Source organism: Equus asinus, chromosome 1 (assembly GCF_041296235.1).
Source record: "Equus asinus isolate D_3611 breed Donkey chromosome 1, EquAss-T2T_v2, whole genome shotgun sequence".
In the NCBI taxonomy this organism is placed as follows: Eukaryota; Metazoa; Chordata; class Mammalia; order Perissodactyla; family Equidae; genus Equus; species Equus asinus.
The window spans coordinates 161,738,689-161,754,047 of record NC_091790.1 but is presented as its reverse complement, the minus strand read 5'-3'; positions in this window follow the sequence as shown (position 1 = coordinate 161,754,047).

The window sequence follows — 15,359 nt, the reverse complement described above, 5'->3', positions numbered from 1 at the left end:
TGAATGTCTCATGGTTACTTGAAAAGAAAATGTGTCCTCTGCTGTTGTTGGGTGGAGCGTTTTACCATATTCTCCCCTTATCTGCGGAGGATACATTCCAGGACCCCCAGGGGATGCTTGAAACTGAGGATAGTACCAAACCCTATATGTACTGTGTTTTTCCTCTACATTTATACCTATGATAAAGTTTAATTTATAAATTAGGTACAGTAGGAGATTAACAATAACTAATAGTAAAATAGAGCAAGTATAACAACATACTGTAGTAAAAGTTAAGTCTCTCTCTCTCAAACAGTCTTACTGTACTCTACTCACCTTCTTCTTGTGATGATGTGAGACGATGCAATGCCTACGTGATGAGATGAAGTGAGATGAATGATGTAGGCCTTGGGACATAGCAGTATTTTCAGACCTCAGTCAACCGTGGGTAGTTAAAACCATGGGTAACTGCAGCCACAGAAAATGAAACTGCGGATAAGGGGGAACTACTGTATATATTTCATTTAGATGTGGTTGGTTGATTGTGTTTTTCAGCTCTTCCATAAACTTGATAATTTTCTGTCTAGTTGCAGAGACTAGGGTGTTGAAGTCCTGAGCTATAATTGTGTATTTGTCTAATTCTCCTTTCAACTCTATTAGTTTTTGCTTTATCTGTTTGAGATTCTGTCATTTGGTGCTTAGACACTTAGGATGATTGTGTCTTCCTGGTACAGTGATCCTCTTATCGTTTGTGATGCTCATCTTTGATTCTAGTACATTTTTTTGCTCTGACGTCTACTTCGTCATATATTAATATAGACACTCCTGCTTTTAAAAGAATATTAATGTTTTCAATGTATGTCTTTTTCCATCCTTTTACTTTCAGCCTATCCATTGTTGAATTTGAAGTGAGCTTCTTGTAAGCAGCATAGAATTGGGTAGTATTTTTTGTCCATTCTGCAGATCTCTGTCATTTGCTATATTTAGATCATTTACATTTAAGATAATTATTTCTATATTAGCACTTTAATCTGTCATTTTATTACTTGTTTTTTATTTGTGTCCTCTGATTCTTATTTCTCTGTTTCTTTTTTCTTGCCTTCGTTAAGGTCATTCGAACATTTTTTAGGATTCTATCTCCATTTATTTATATGTCTTTTGAGTGTATCTCTGCATTAGTCACAGTTCTCCAAAGAAACAGAACAAATAGGACATGTATACATATAGAAAGATATTTCTTTTAAGGAATTGGCTCATGTGATTATCGAGGCTGGTGTGTCCAAAATATTCAGGGTAGGCCGGCAGGCTAGAGACCCAGGCAGTTCAAGTCTCAAGGTCATCCACTGGTAGAATTCACTCTTGCTTGGGGGCGGTCAGTCTTCTGCTTGATTTAGGCCTTCAACTGATTGGATGCAGCCCATTCACATTATGGAAGGCAGTCTGATTTAGTCAAAGTCCACTGATTTAAACGTTAATCTCACCCACAAACACATCCAGAAAGATCCAGAATATACTAGTTTCCTGGTATCAACACTTAATATTTCAAGTGAAGTGTGGAAACCTGAATTCCCTTACCTTCCTCATGTTTAAACATAATTGTCTTGAATATCAGATGGTGTTGCGTAATTTTTGTTTTAATCGTCAAATGTTATTTATAAAACTCATAAGGAAGAGCTTAGGCTGTTGTAAGTGCCTGTATTTCTACCCTTTCGTTGTTCTTTCCTCTTTCCTGATGCTCTGATATTCTTCCTTTTATCATTGCCTTTCTGTTAGAAGAACTTCCTTTAGTTCATTTTTAAGAGTTAGTTTGCTAGCAACACGTTCTTGTAGTTTCCCATTGTCTGGAAAGTTTTTATTTCCCTTTAATTCCTGAAGGATAATTTCACCAGATATAGAATTTTTAATTGATAGTTCTTTTAGTTCAGTACTTGAAGAATATTATGCTACTCCCCCTGGTTTCAGATGAGAAATTTGCTGTCCTTTCAATCAGTGTTCCTCTATACATAATGTGTCATTTCTCTTTGGCTGCTTTCAAGAGTTCTCCTATGCCTTTAGTTTGCAAAAGTTCAGTTATAACTTGGCGTCATGACTGTTGTTAAGTTTACTCCCAGTTAGGGAGTTAAACATGCAAAAGATGTGCACTTTACATTTGGGGGCTCAAAATCTGGTAGAAATGAGGGGGGAGACGGACACTGAAAAAATTATAAGATACACTGCGTGCTCTAGCAGAAATATGAGCCAAGTGCTCTGGGATCACCAGAAAAGAAAGAAGGGCCTGTTTCTGGGAATATAAGTTGGGATGTTTGAAGAGAGGGATGACTTTGAATGGAAGGCAGGAAAAGATAATCCAGACTGAGAAATAATAACATATTCAACCATCCATCCATCCACCCATCCAACTAAACTTTGAGGAATTATGTGCAGCCAATGCATTAGATATTGTAGGTGCAATGGTGAATAAAATATAGTCTCAACACAATCTCAAAGTCCCTTGCATAGAATACCGCAGGTGGAGATGGCCAAAGACTGCTGAATTTCAAAAGTTGGAAGACTGTAGCAGCTATTAACCTACCGTTCTGAAAAGGAGCAAAAAGTTCCAATCTTTCTGTAGAGATAGCATTACATGGTTTCAAGAACCGTCAAATTTCAAATAAAACCTAGAATTATGTCTTATATTTTGGTCTCAATGATAACATCTCCCCAGGAATGTGGGTGAATTTCCTTTAAATGATGTGAGCTGGTCCCTACTTTCTGACGTCAGTTGGCCAGCCTGAATGTCTTGGAGGATGTGCCACTCACCTGTCAGGACCTGACATGGAGCTTTCTGATGTACATATCCCATATTTTATCTCAGCTTTATCTCTGTCTTGATTTTCTCTCATTCCCTGCAGCTGATTCAGTTCCAGGGCTTGCCCCACTTGGCATTTCTATCTAGTCTCCAGGTCCTCACCTATGCTTATTTGTGTCACCCGATGGAGATTTAGATCCATGAGGTCCTTAAGCGTCATTCTGACCAAAGGGGCCATAGTCCCACTCACCTAGAGTGTCATTTTGACCCAATGGGTCATAATCACACAGACTGATCTTAAGCACCACTCTGATCCAGATGGCCATGGTTGTTCTGACCCCGCTAACTTTAGTATGATCCCACTTCAATCTCCTAACTATAATCTGGTTGATTCTTATCACAACCCTATCAAGTATATATTATTTTATGCTACAGGTTTAAAACCTGATTTCAGAGACCTAGGTCACTTGTCATTGCTGAATAGCTACTAAAGAGCAAGAGAATAATTTGAACCCAGGGCTCTCTTCTCTACTTCACTGTGTAATGAGTGTGACACTTACCTCAGCTGCGTTGGTAGTCTCTACAGTGGTGGTCTTCCCATGCTTCATGCTCTTTTATTCTCCTGCATCAATGAAACAGACAGATCTGACCCCTCATTTTCTCCCTCGTGAAAACCAAGCTGATTTTATTCTTTTCGAGTAACACGCTCTCAAAGCTGGACATCTGGCTACTGTATAAAACGGTGATCACCACTCAGCAGAAACAGCAAGGGAGCCATGTGGCTTTTACTTGGCTACTAATCCAAAGCTTTGCCTGAATATTAATTCTGTCACAGCTTCTCTGATGCTCGATTAAGTGAGTGTACTAAAGATGAGGAACAAGCTGAAAATATGCTGACTAACGGAGCTCTAGGTCATTAAGGGCACCCGAATGCTCTCTAGTCACTGGTCACCTCTCCCTGCACATTAGAATGGATAGGCCTGTGGAGAATTAATTCATTGCCCTTTCTTAGGCTTGCTTCCTTCCAGCTAAACTATTAGAATTTTCCAAATCTGAGACTTGCCTGGATTCTGAGAAATCTCCACCAGAGAGGCAGCACAATAAAGGAACTGAGCCTAATCCCCACTGCGTCACCAAAGCCTGTCAAATGTTGCTGCAAGCGTTCATATAAGGCTGCCTTGTTGGAGAACACTAGCGAGGGAATTGATGTCAGCTACCAGATGGTAATAGCGGCAGACACGACACACTGTTTATGGGGGCTTCTAAACACAGAGGGAGCAAGCACGTTTATTTTCCCGAAGGGCACATAGAATTTTAAGGTACGTGCAATGTAGTTTAAAGCTTCTGTTGCTCAGAGAGAAGTAGTTAAATGAGGGGTTATCACATTTGAATTGTTCTACAAAAATATTAATGAGTAAGTTCATTAACTCTCTATAAGCATACGGAAAAATGTTGACTAAGGTTTTTATGATGTGGAAAAAAATCTTTTAAAGTTTTAGGACTTTGCCTCTTTGGTTTCAACTGCATGAAAAATGACACACAATTTAGGAATATGTGAAAGCAAATTTTAAACCCAGCATGTATTTAAAATAGCGGCTATAACTCCTGCACTTGATTTCAGGGAAATTACATGCCTCATATTACTACACTCATAAAGCCCAGTGGGAAACTCTCTTGTCTTTTGCCCATGAGAAGGTCAGCTACCCAGTTTCTGGCAAAGGCCTCTATGCAGAGCTCTGGCCCCTGGTCCTGTCTGTTCAGTACCCCCGAGGCTGGCAGTGCAAGCTCTAGAGTGTCCACATAGGAGCAGGCCCGGGTGCACTCTGGTCCAAAGGGGAGGTTAGAGAACGTGCTTCTAAGCTGCATTTGCAAAGCAAGCACGTGGTTATTACTAGGTTGTATGTTCATTCGGGTTTGGGTTGGTGGTGCACACTATGGGGAGGCTAAGTCGACCAGCCTTTGTCTCTGCCAGTGCTTCCAGAAGAATTTTTCTTACATTCCCTAGGAATCTAGGATATTGAAATGATACCAATGGCCTTTGAGGTCAATTGTGAACATCTACATCTAGAATCAAGGCTCACTTGATCTGATCCCACCTTACCTCTCCAACCTGGTCACCCACTAACGCCTAAATGATTTCCTCCCTGTGCCCCACATGCATTCTTGTCTCAAGAATATAATATACTTGGAAAGAAAGCACAAGATTTGAAATCATAGAGAACTAGGCTTAGATCCTATCACATCTAGTTACACTCTGGGTGACCACAGACAATTTATTCTCTGAGACCTTGCTTTCCCATCTGTAAAATGGAGATAGTAACATCTGTCTCACAGAGTTGTGAAGAGTATTAAGAGAGGTAATGCCGTATAAGTATCTGGTAGAGTACTTAGCTCGTAGTAGGCACCTAACCAGTATGCATCCTCTTCCCTTTTCCTTTGCCTCACCTTTTATTTTTACATTCTCATTAATGATAAAATCAAATTTAATTTTATCAAATAGGAACTTCCTAGATCAACTTACACAAAATCTATATTTGGAGGTTAAGTAAAACTTTGAAAATCATGTGTGAGAACATATATTAAGAGGTTATAGCTCCATGACCATTCAAAGCGTGCTCCTTAAAAATCAAAGATGGAGAGAAACTTCTGCTACCAGCTAGAATATAGAAAGTTGCAAGATCCTAACAATAAGGACAAGCAAGATAAGCCAAAAACTCATAGTTTTTAATTTTTTAAACCCATCAGAGAGGTGAGGATGCAAAGAAAGTTAAATGAGCTAAAAACTAGACAAAGTGATGAACCTTTTCTAAGAGACAATAGACTTACAGCTGTCTTTATTGCTGGGGAAGGGAGGGGAAAAATAAGAATCCATCGTAGATAGAAATAAAGGGAAATCTTAATGGCTGGGTATGAAAGATGGAGTAGAATCCTGAAGATCTCTGTTCAGAGTGAAACTACACCTAACTGCTATCACTTTCTCAGTGGTTTTCATTGCGTGCAAGGGGGTAGGTAGTGTGCTGAAGGCTCCGCCAAGGCAAGAGGGCTGGAAGAAGGTAGAGATATCCTCCTCGAGGCTCATGACACCTTTCCAAGTCAAATGTACTGACGCATCCCTCTGAAAGCTGCTTGCAGGGTATGACAGCTAAGGGAGATTCATTCTCCTTGAGGCACTTCAAGACTTCACTGAGTGCAAGACAGGAACCTACTGAACATGAGAAGCAGAGCGGGAAAATCAAGAGAAATCACTTAAAGGCAGTACAAGCCATTACCAAGTACACTTTAGAGACTGTCAAAGGCTAGGCAACAGGATGGAGCGAGATCTTCCAGAAATGCACAAAACCAGAAGAGGGACTGAAGAGCAAAGAGAAGACCTCAATGACTCAAAAGACTGAAAGCTGGGCTGTTAAGCAGAGAGAGATATCCTGTGGTTCTGAAAGCGGGCAGCTGGGCAGCGAATTTTAAAGAGATCTTGAAATCATTGATGCATAAAGCCTAAGCCCTGCTTAAGGGAAAGTCCTTACCCCACCCTGAAAATATTTAGAGTCAGTGGTGATTTGAACCTAATGAAAGTTATGACAAAGCCCCAGTTCAGCTTAACCTCAGATCACATTTATTCAGGGCCCCATGCTAGTGCCTGATAGAAGAATACACGTGTCCTTTTCTGGGGGTAAATATTATTTATCTCAGTCTCTACTGTTTTTACCCGTGATAACTGGCATACAATAAAAAATTGTGAGATATACAAAGAAGCAAGGAAATATGACCCATGGAAATGGTAAACATGAGAATAAACATAAAATGCCTTTATTTTTCTCATTTCTCAATTTTCAAAGTGATAATTGGATGCTAAAAGCATAAAGAATAATAATTTATTGTCAAGACTATATCACATAGAAGTAAAACGTATGCCAGCAAGGCAACAAAGGTTGGAAGGAGGGTAAAAGGAAGCACACTGTTGTAAGGTTCTAACATTATATGTAAAATGGCGTAATATCACTTGAAGGCAGACTATAACATGTTAAAGTTGCATGTTATAAACCATAGAGCAGCAACTTAAAAAAGAAAAGAAACTGGTATGTCTAATAAATCAAGAGCAGTGATAAAAAGGAATCCTAAGAAATAATTAATTCTAAATAAAAGCAGAAACTGAGAAACAATGGAATGAATAATGTATGGGATACATAAAATATTGATTGTAGAATTAACGCAGATAATATTTGTGATTACATTAAATGTAAATAGAATAAATATTCAAATTAAAACGTTGTCCAGTTGCAAGGTCAAACTACATACTGTTTATAAGATACAGACTTTAACTATAAAGACACAATAGGATAAAAGCAGAAAATTGGGGAAAAATGTCAGGCAAACAGTAAGCTTAAGAAAGCTCAAGTTAGAATATTAATATCAGACAAAGTAGACTTCAGGACAAGAAGCATTACCAGAGATAAAGAGGGACATTTCAGAATGACAAAAGGGTCAATTAATCAGGAATATGTGTAAGTCATAAGTGTGTATGTACGTAACAACAGGATTTAATGAAACAATAACTGACAGACTAAAGGAAGAAATAAAGAAATCCACAATTATAGTTAGAGATTTTAACACTCCTCTCTCAGTAATTGATAGTACACGTAGGAAAACAATCAATAGCAATGTAGAAGATTTGAATAACATTATAACCAAATTAAATTAACTGATATTTTAGAACATTCCACTCAACAACACATTTCTTTTCAAGGGCCTATGGAACAGTACTAATATCGATTGTATGCTGGACCATAAAGAATACATACATCCTCAATTAATTTCTAAAGATTGAAATGATACAGAGTATATTTTCTGGCCACAGTGGAATAAAATTAGAAATAAAAAACAAAAATGTTTGGAAAATTCTCAAGTACTTGATAATTAAGGCACACATTTCAAAATTGCCCATCAGTTAAGAAATAAAAATGAAGGATAAGTATTTTGAACTGAATGATAATAAAAATACAACATAGCAAAATTTGTAGGATATCATTAAAGCAATGCTTAGAGTACACAAATTATCAAAATGGGTATAAAAAATAGAAAATCTGAATAGTCTTTCATCTATAAGGAAATTTAATTCATAATTGAAATCTTGCACAAAGAAAACTGCCAGCCCAGATGGCTTCACTGCTAAATTTACCAACATGAAAGATGGAAATAATACTAAGTTTAGATAAAATCTTTCAGAAAATAGAGAGAAGGGAACACTTCCCCAAACATTCTATAGGGCCAGCATTATTTTCATACCAAAACCAGGCAAGAACATTACAAGAAAAGACAACTGTCAATCAATATCCGTCCTTAAAATAAAATCCTTAAGAATATGAGAAAATCAAATCCATTAATATGTAAAAGGGATGATACATCATAACAAACTAAAGTTTATGTCAAGAATTCAAGTTTCACATTCAAAAATCAATTAATGTAATTCACTACATTATCAGAATAAAGGAGAAAATATGTATGATCATCTCGTTAGATGTAGAAATGGCATTTCATAAAATTTAAAATCCATTCATGGTAAAATCTATCATTAAGCTAGAAATTTCTACAACTGATAATGAATATCTAAAATAAAACTACAACTAACAAAATGCTTATTAGTAAAAACTTAAGCTTTTTCTTCCCTAAGATCAGGAATAAAGAGATACTGGAAAGGAAGATGTAAAACATCTTTATTTGCAGATAGGAAATCTACAAAAAATACCAGGAAAAATAAGTTTCACAAAGTTGCACAGTACAAGGACAATATAATTGAGTTACATTTCTGTAATAGCATGCACATTTGGAAAATAAAACTAAAAATGCAATTTACATAGAATCAAACAACCTGAAAAATTTTGGGGATAAATTTAACAAAATATTTGCAAAACCTCTACAGTGAACTCTCCAAAGCATTGCTGAGAGAAAGTGAAGAAGACCTAAATAAATGGAGGCTATAGCATGTTCATGGATTGGATGACTTTTAGTATTGTTAAGTCCATTTTCCCCCATTTATCTAACCTAAAGAGTCAATGCAATTCTCATTCAAAATTCCAAAATTTGAGAGGTCAGCTGGTGGCGCAGTGGTTAAATTCACATGCTCCACTTTGATGGCCCAGGGTTTGTGGCTTTGGATCCTGGGCACAGACCTAGCATCACTTGTCAAACCACACTATGGTGGCATCCCACATAGAATAGAGGAATATTGGCACAGATATTAGCTCAGCAACAATCTTCCTCAAGCAAAAAGAGGAAGATTGGCAACAGATGTTAGCTCAGGACCAATCTTCCCCCAAAAAATAAATAAATGAAAAATAAAAATTCCAAAATTTGGATAAAAAAGACAATCTTGAAAAAGAAGAACAAAATTGGAGAGCTTACACTACCTGATTTCCAGACTTACTATAAATCTACCATAGTCAAATCAGTGTTATGTTGAGACAGAGCAGGGTTTCTCAACCTTGGCACTTTGAGCTGACTGATTCTTTGTTGTGAGGATTGTCCTGCACACTGTAGGATGTTAAGCAGCATCCCTGGCCACTATCCACTAGATGCCAGTAGCAGCCCCCTCTCTAACCTGTGACAAACAAAAAATATGTCTAGATATTGCCAAATGCCTCCCTCCACCTGCAACCCAGGGGTGGGGCAAAATCACCCTGGTTGAGAACTACTGGCATAGAGATAATAGAAATAGATAAATTGACCAATGAAACAGACCAGAGAGACCAACACTCATATTATTAACTGATTTTTGACAACGCTGTCAAAGCAATTCACTGAGGAAAGGGAAATCTTTTCAACAAATAATACTGGCTACAACTGGCTAGCCAGACAGAAAAAAGTAAACTTCAATCCGTACCTCACATCATACACAAACATTAGAGATGTATCGTAGACCTAAACAAAAAATGCTAACTCTATAAAGCTTCTAGAACAAAACAAAATAGGGCCTTCCATAAACTTGAGGAAGAGAAATATTTTTAGACAAGACCAAAAAGCACTAACCATAATCTATATTTGATAAATCGTACTTCCTCAAAAGCAAAATCTTTTGCTCATCAAAAGATAAGATCAAGAAAATGAATAGGCAAGTCACAAACTGGGAAGATATATTCACAAGACTTACATATGGCAAAAGACTTATATCTAGATAATAAAAAGAACTTTTATAAATCAACAAAATGACAAATAATCCAATAAAATTGGGAAAGGATTTGAGTGGATCCTTTACAAAAAAAAGATAAACAAATGACCAATGAGCATATGAGAATTTGCTCAATGCAAATTAAACCCACAATAAAATATCACTACACATACTCAAATGGCTAAAATAAAAAAAACTAACGATACCAGAGTTGACAATGATGGGGGGGCAAATGGAAATTTCATGTACTATTGGCGGGAATATAAAATGATGCATTTACTCTGGAGAATATTTGGTAGTTTCCTATAAAGTAAAATATTAATCTACTCTTTAACCATACAATTCCATTTTTAAGTATTTACCTAAAAGAAATGAAAATAAGAATTTTCAATTATATTATTCATACTAGACCCAAACTGGAAACAACCCAAATGTCCATCAACAGGAAAATAGATAAACAAATTGTGGCATCATTATATAGTGGGATGCTACATTGTAATGAAAAGCAGCAAACAACTATTACAACAAACAATATAAATGAATGTCGAAACATTTTGTTGAGCAAAAAACCAGATCAATACTGTATGATTATATTTATGTGAAATTCAAGAATAGACAAATTTAATTTATGGTGAAAGAAAATCAGAAGAGTGGTTGTATTGGATTCTATTGGCTAATAGTTTAAGATTTTTACATGGATACGCATAAATGAGAATGTTTTATAGTTTTCTTTTGAGTGCAATCTTTTTCAAATTGTAGTGTCAATTCACGCTGCTCACAAACTAAATTTGGGTTTTCCTTCTTTTACTGTGCTCTGGAATAGTGTAAGTAACATTAGTATCATTTGATCTTTAAAAAGTTTTGTAGAATTTCCCTGTGAAACTTTCTTGTCCTGGTGCTTATTTTGTGGGGAATCTATAACTATTTCCTCTATGGTAATTGTCCTGTTTAGACTTTCTGTCTCTGCTGTGGTTAATTTTGCTGCTGCATTTTTCTGCAAGATTATTCATTTCAATTTAGGTTTCCAAATTTATATACAGAGTTGTGCAAAGTTAGGGTGAGCATAAAATTCCTTTTCCAATTAAGAGTTAAAGTGTGTGATAACTGGATGGGGTGCTGGGACAGCAGGCATGAACTGCCCTGGGGATGTGGGACTAATGGTCAACCTATGCAAAGTAGTTTCTTATGATTTGTTAAAAGTTCTTGATTGGGGTTTTTTCTACTTCATTGTTTCTCCATCTTGCCTTTTTTTCTTTAATTAGTTGGCTAACAGTTCATCTATTTCATTTATTTTATTCAAAGAAATAGCGTTTGTATTTTTCCAATAATTCTAGTATTTTTCTGTTTTTTAACTCATTAAATTCTGCTTTTGTCTTGTTAGTTCCTTTGTTTGTCTTTATTTTGATTTACTTTGGTTTTTTTCTAGTTTTTGGAGTTGGAAGTTAATTCATGTAACGTTATACTTACGTATGTATATGCACTTGTGTATGCATGTGTACATTTAAACAGCGTACTCATTTTCATTGTTGTATACTATTTCATTGAGTGACTATCCCACAGTTCATTTGTCTGTTCTACTGTTGATGAATATTTGGATTACTTTTGATTTTTTCCTATGGAAGCATTGCTCCCAGAAACACTCCTAGTCTTACCTCCTGGTTCATATGTACAAGAGTTTCTCAAAATTATACTCCTGGAAGAGGAATGTCTGTGTGGCAGAGTACTGTATGTCCATGTTGAACTTTTCTAGGTAACTCCAGCCTCCCTTCGAAAGTGGTGTCACAGAATATATTCTTGTTTGTGGTATTTTAGAATTCTAGTTTTTCCCTATCCTAATATCACTTTGTATCATCCGCTTTTTAAATGTTTACCAATTTGATGGGTGTGGAATTTTATTTTGTTGTTTCAACTTGCATTTTCTTGATCACTGGTGAGATTAAGTATAATTTCATATATTTATGGGACATTCACACCTCCTCTTCTTCACGTATTTTGCCAATTTTTTTTTACTTCTCCCTCTCTTTTTGTTATCGATTCATATTAGTTTTTTAAAAAAATCCATTTTGGATTCTAATCTGTACCAAGCATATGTGTAGCAAATATTGTCAACTATTTTGTGAGTTTTTTTCTCTGTTATTGTTGAACAGAAGTCAAATGTAAATTACTTGGATTTATGACTTGCCTAATATGTGTCATGTTTAAGAAATGCTTTCTTACAACAAGAGCATAAGGATAATTTCTAATATTTTATGCTGTGTCAATCAGGGTTGAATGCCACCTACTAAATCTCATGTGAGTGCACCTATTTGATGAGTCCTAATTTGTATCCTGGTCCTTAGCTACTGGGAGTTTGAGAAATTCCTTTTTTTTTTTTTTTAAAGATTTCTGCAGTGCAGGGATACACATCAGAAGAAAGTGCAAATGGGTGCTGAGCATCCGTCAACTACATCTCACTCGTCTTCTAAAACTTTCACACTTTTGCCTTCCCATTCAAGTCCTTAACTCATCTGGTGTTGTGCTATCAGGAAGGAATCTTATTTTATTTTATTTTTCCCTGTGGATAACCAAACGTCCAAGTACCATTTCTTTAAAAGGTCGTTCTTCCTCCACTGACCTGCAATGCTATTTCCATGATAAATGAAGTTTCTGCATACGTGTGGGTTTGTTTCTGGGTTCTCTATTCTGTTCTCTTGTACATAGTTGTATATTTTTGTCATAAGTCCTTCTAGTTATTCTATTGTGAGAACCGCCACAGCATGGCAACTGACAGATGGGTGGTGTGGTTCCACGCCTGGGAACCGAACCTGGGCTGCCAAAGCAGAGTGCGCTGAACTTTAACCACTAGGCCATCAGGGCTGGTTCTATATTTTTCTTGCTATCTAGCAATATTCCCCTGACCTTGATCTTCTTCAGAAGTGTTTTAGCTGTTCTTTGGGTTTTGCTTTTCTTTGTCTTTCTTATCATTTTCTTATGTAAATTTCCAGACATATGAAAAGTTGAACACATTTTACAGAGAATAAACATACACTTACTACCTAGATTTTATCATTAATGTTTTACTATATTTGCTTAATTGTATAGCCAGCCATCTATTCATCCCTCTATCCTTCCATCAATGCATATTATTTTTGATGCATTTCAAAATATGTTGTAGACAAAAAGAGGCAAAACTAACGTATGATGGAAAAAAAATCACAACAGTGATTGCCTCTATGGGGGGGGGCAGGGCTAAGTGAGAAAGAACATGAGGGAACTTCTGAAATGATTGTGATGTTCATTATCTCGGTAATAGCTTGAGTTGCACAGGTATATCCATTTGCCAAAAGTCTTTGAATGGGATGTTTAAGATGTATGCGTTTTGTCAGATGTTTAAAAGAAAAGCTGGAAACACATAATAAGCTCTTGTGAATGACAGGCATCATTCTACTTCAACAAGTAGTTCTGGATTTTCTTTTAACTGTCCACAATGATGTTTACTCCTTGCCTTTCCCCCACATTGGATTCTTACCATTTAAAGCTCTGTGAGGCATTTCATAAGCTTAGACTTTACTTAAAAATTCACACGCTGATATTATAGTCTCATCAGAACCAAAACTGTTGGTGAGAATCTATTGACGGGCAATGGATAGATCTGTTAATAAGCGATGTTGAGGCAGCTGCATATCAGCTTGGATTAAAAGAAAACTAGTCTTCCACCACCCACCTTATACCAAGATGAGTTCCAAATATGTTAAAACTGAAAAAAAATAGTACAAGTATCAGAAGCAAATACAGGTGAATATTTTATAATATTTGAATGTGAAAAATCTTTCCAAGCTAACTAAAGCAGAGGCTATGAAAATTAACAGTTTATATAAAATTTAAAAACTGATATAACATAAACACATTTAAACAAATTCACAACTCAGGATCAATTTGCAACATAAATGTCAAAGATTGAATCTCCTTACCCTATACGCACTTCTTACCTGTCAAAGAGAAAGAGATTATCTTTCCCCTCCTAAAAGACTGAATATGTAAATTGACAATGGCTAGTCCATGAATAAAAAATCTCTGACCCACAGTCTCTCTAGCAATCAGCCCCAAATGGCCATGACTTGGTCATTACTGCCACCTTCCCTAAGTTTTGACACAGCTCCAACTCAAGACCAACCAGAGATAGTCAAATATGCTCCCCTAACAAATCATATGGGATGACCCACTTCTAGTTAGTTCATTTCCAGCTTCCCCATGCCAACAGCTTCCAATCAGAGCATACTTGAAGCCTTCCCTTTACTTCACTATAAAGCTTTCCCACTTCCCTGCCTTAAGTCACTGCCAAAAGCAAGTGATGATGGCTGACTCCTTTGTTATGGTGAGCTCTGAAATGAGTAGTCTCTGCTTGCTCTTGTCTGAGTGCTCTTCATCTATTTCCACACTCCCAAACATGTACAAAGAATATGACTAGGTAGTTAAAAACCAAAAAAGAAAAAAGAGAAAAAAATAAAAAGGAGTCAAAGGTATATGTACATATGTTTGATCTCACTAATATTTAGGTAGATGCAAACCAAATTACCAGATCAGTAAAGAGTTAAATGGATGATAATGACCCACCATGAAGAGGCCTGGAGTATGCACCATTGTCGGCGAGTTTACCTTTATGGTGAGAAGGGGATACTTTGGCAACATGTATCTAAAGCCTTAAAAATGTTCATATTTTGATCCTGAAATTCCACTTTTATTACCTTAATCTACCAAACTGACTGACCTAGCCTCAAAGATATCTATTGTTGATAAGAAGGAAACATGCGAAAATACCTATACATCAACATGGGGAATTAGCAGTATTGAAAAACAATTTATAACAGACTGTGATGCAGCCATGAAACAATGTCCGTGTGGTGAAGGAACAGACTGTGATGCAGCCATGAAACATGACGAAGGCCCCTGTCGGCTCCCCTGCTGCGGTACTGTACGTCTTTGCAACAGTGTAATTTTTTGAAAGATCATACAATGTATATTGCCTCTTGGTAAAGTATACCTCCCTCCCCTTTGCCAAGCAGTTTTTTTTTTTTAACATTTGGCTATGAGTCTTAGGCTTCTTGCCCCAGGAGAGAGGAAGACTGATAATGCCTAGAACAAGGAAGTCCTCACTCAGCTTTGAGCATTTTAAAGTCTCTGTCTAGATGAAAATCATAAAAACATGCTTTTAAAAAGAAAAGTAATTTTCCAAAAAATTTCCAAACTGGGTTTTCACAAATCAAGAATCAATCCTTGGAACATGAAAGAATAGAGGTTATGATAAAAGGAAAATTCCTATCACATAAGTGCCAAAGCCCTTGTGGGGTTAGGGGTGGGAGGAACTAGGAGAGAGATAAGAGGGGGTAGGGTGGGTTTTGTGCCCTACTTCCGGTGTCCTGTTCAATCTCTAGGATTCCCTGCAGAGGTTTGGGA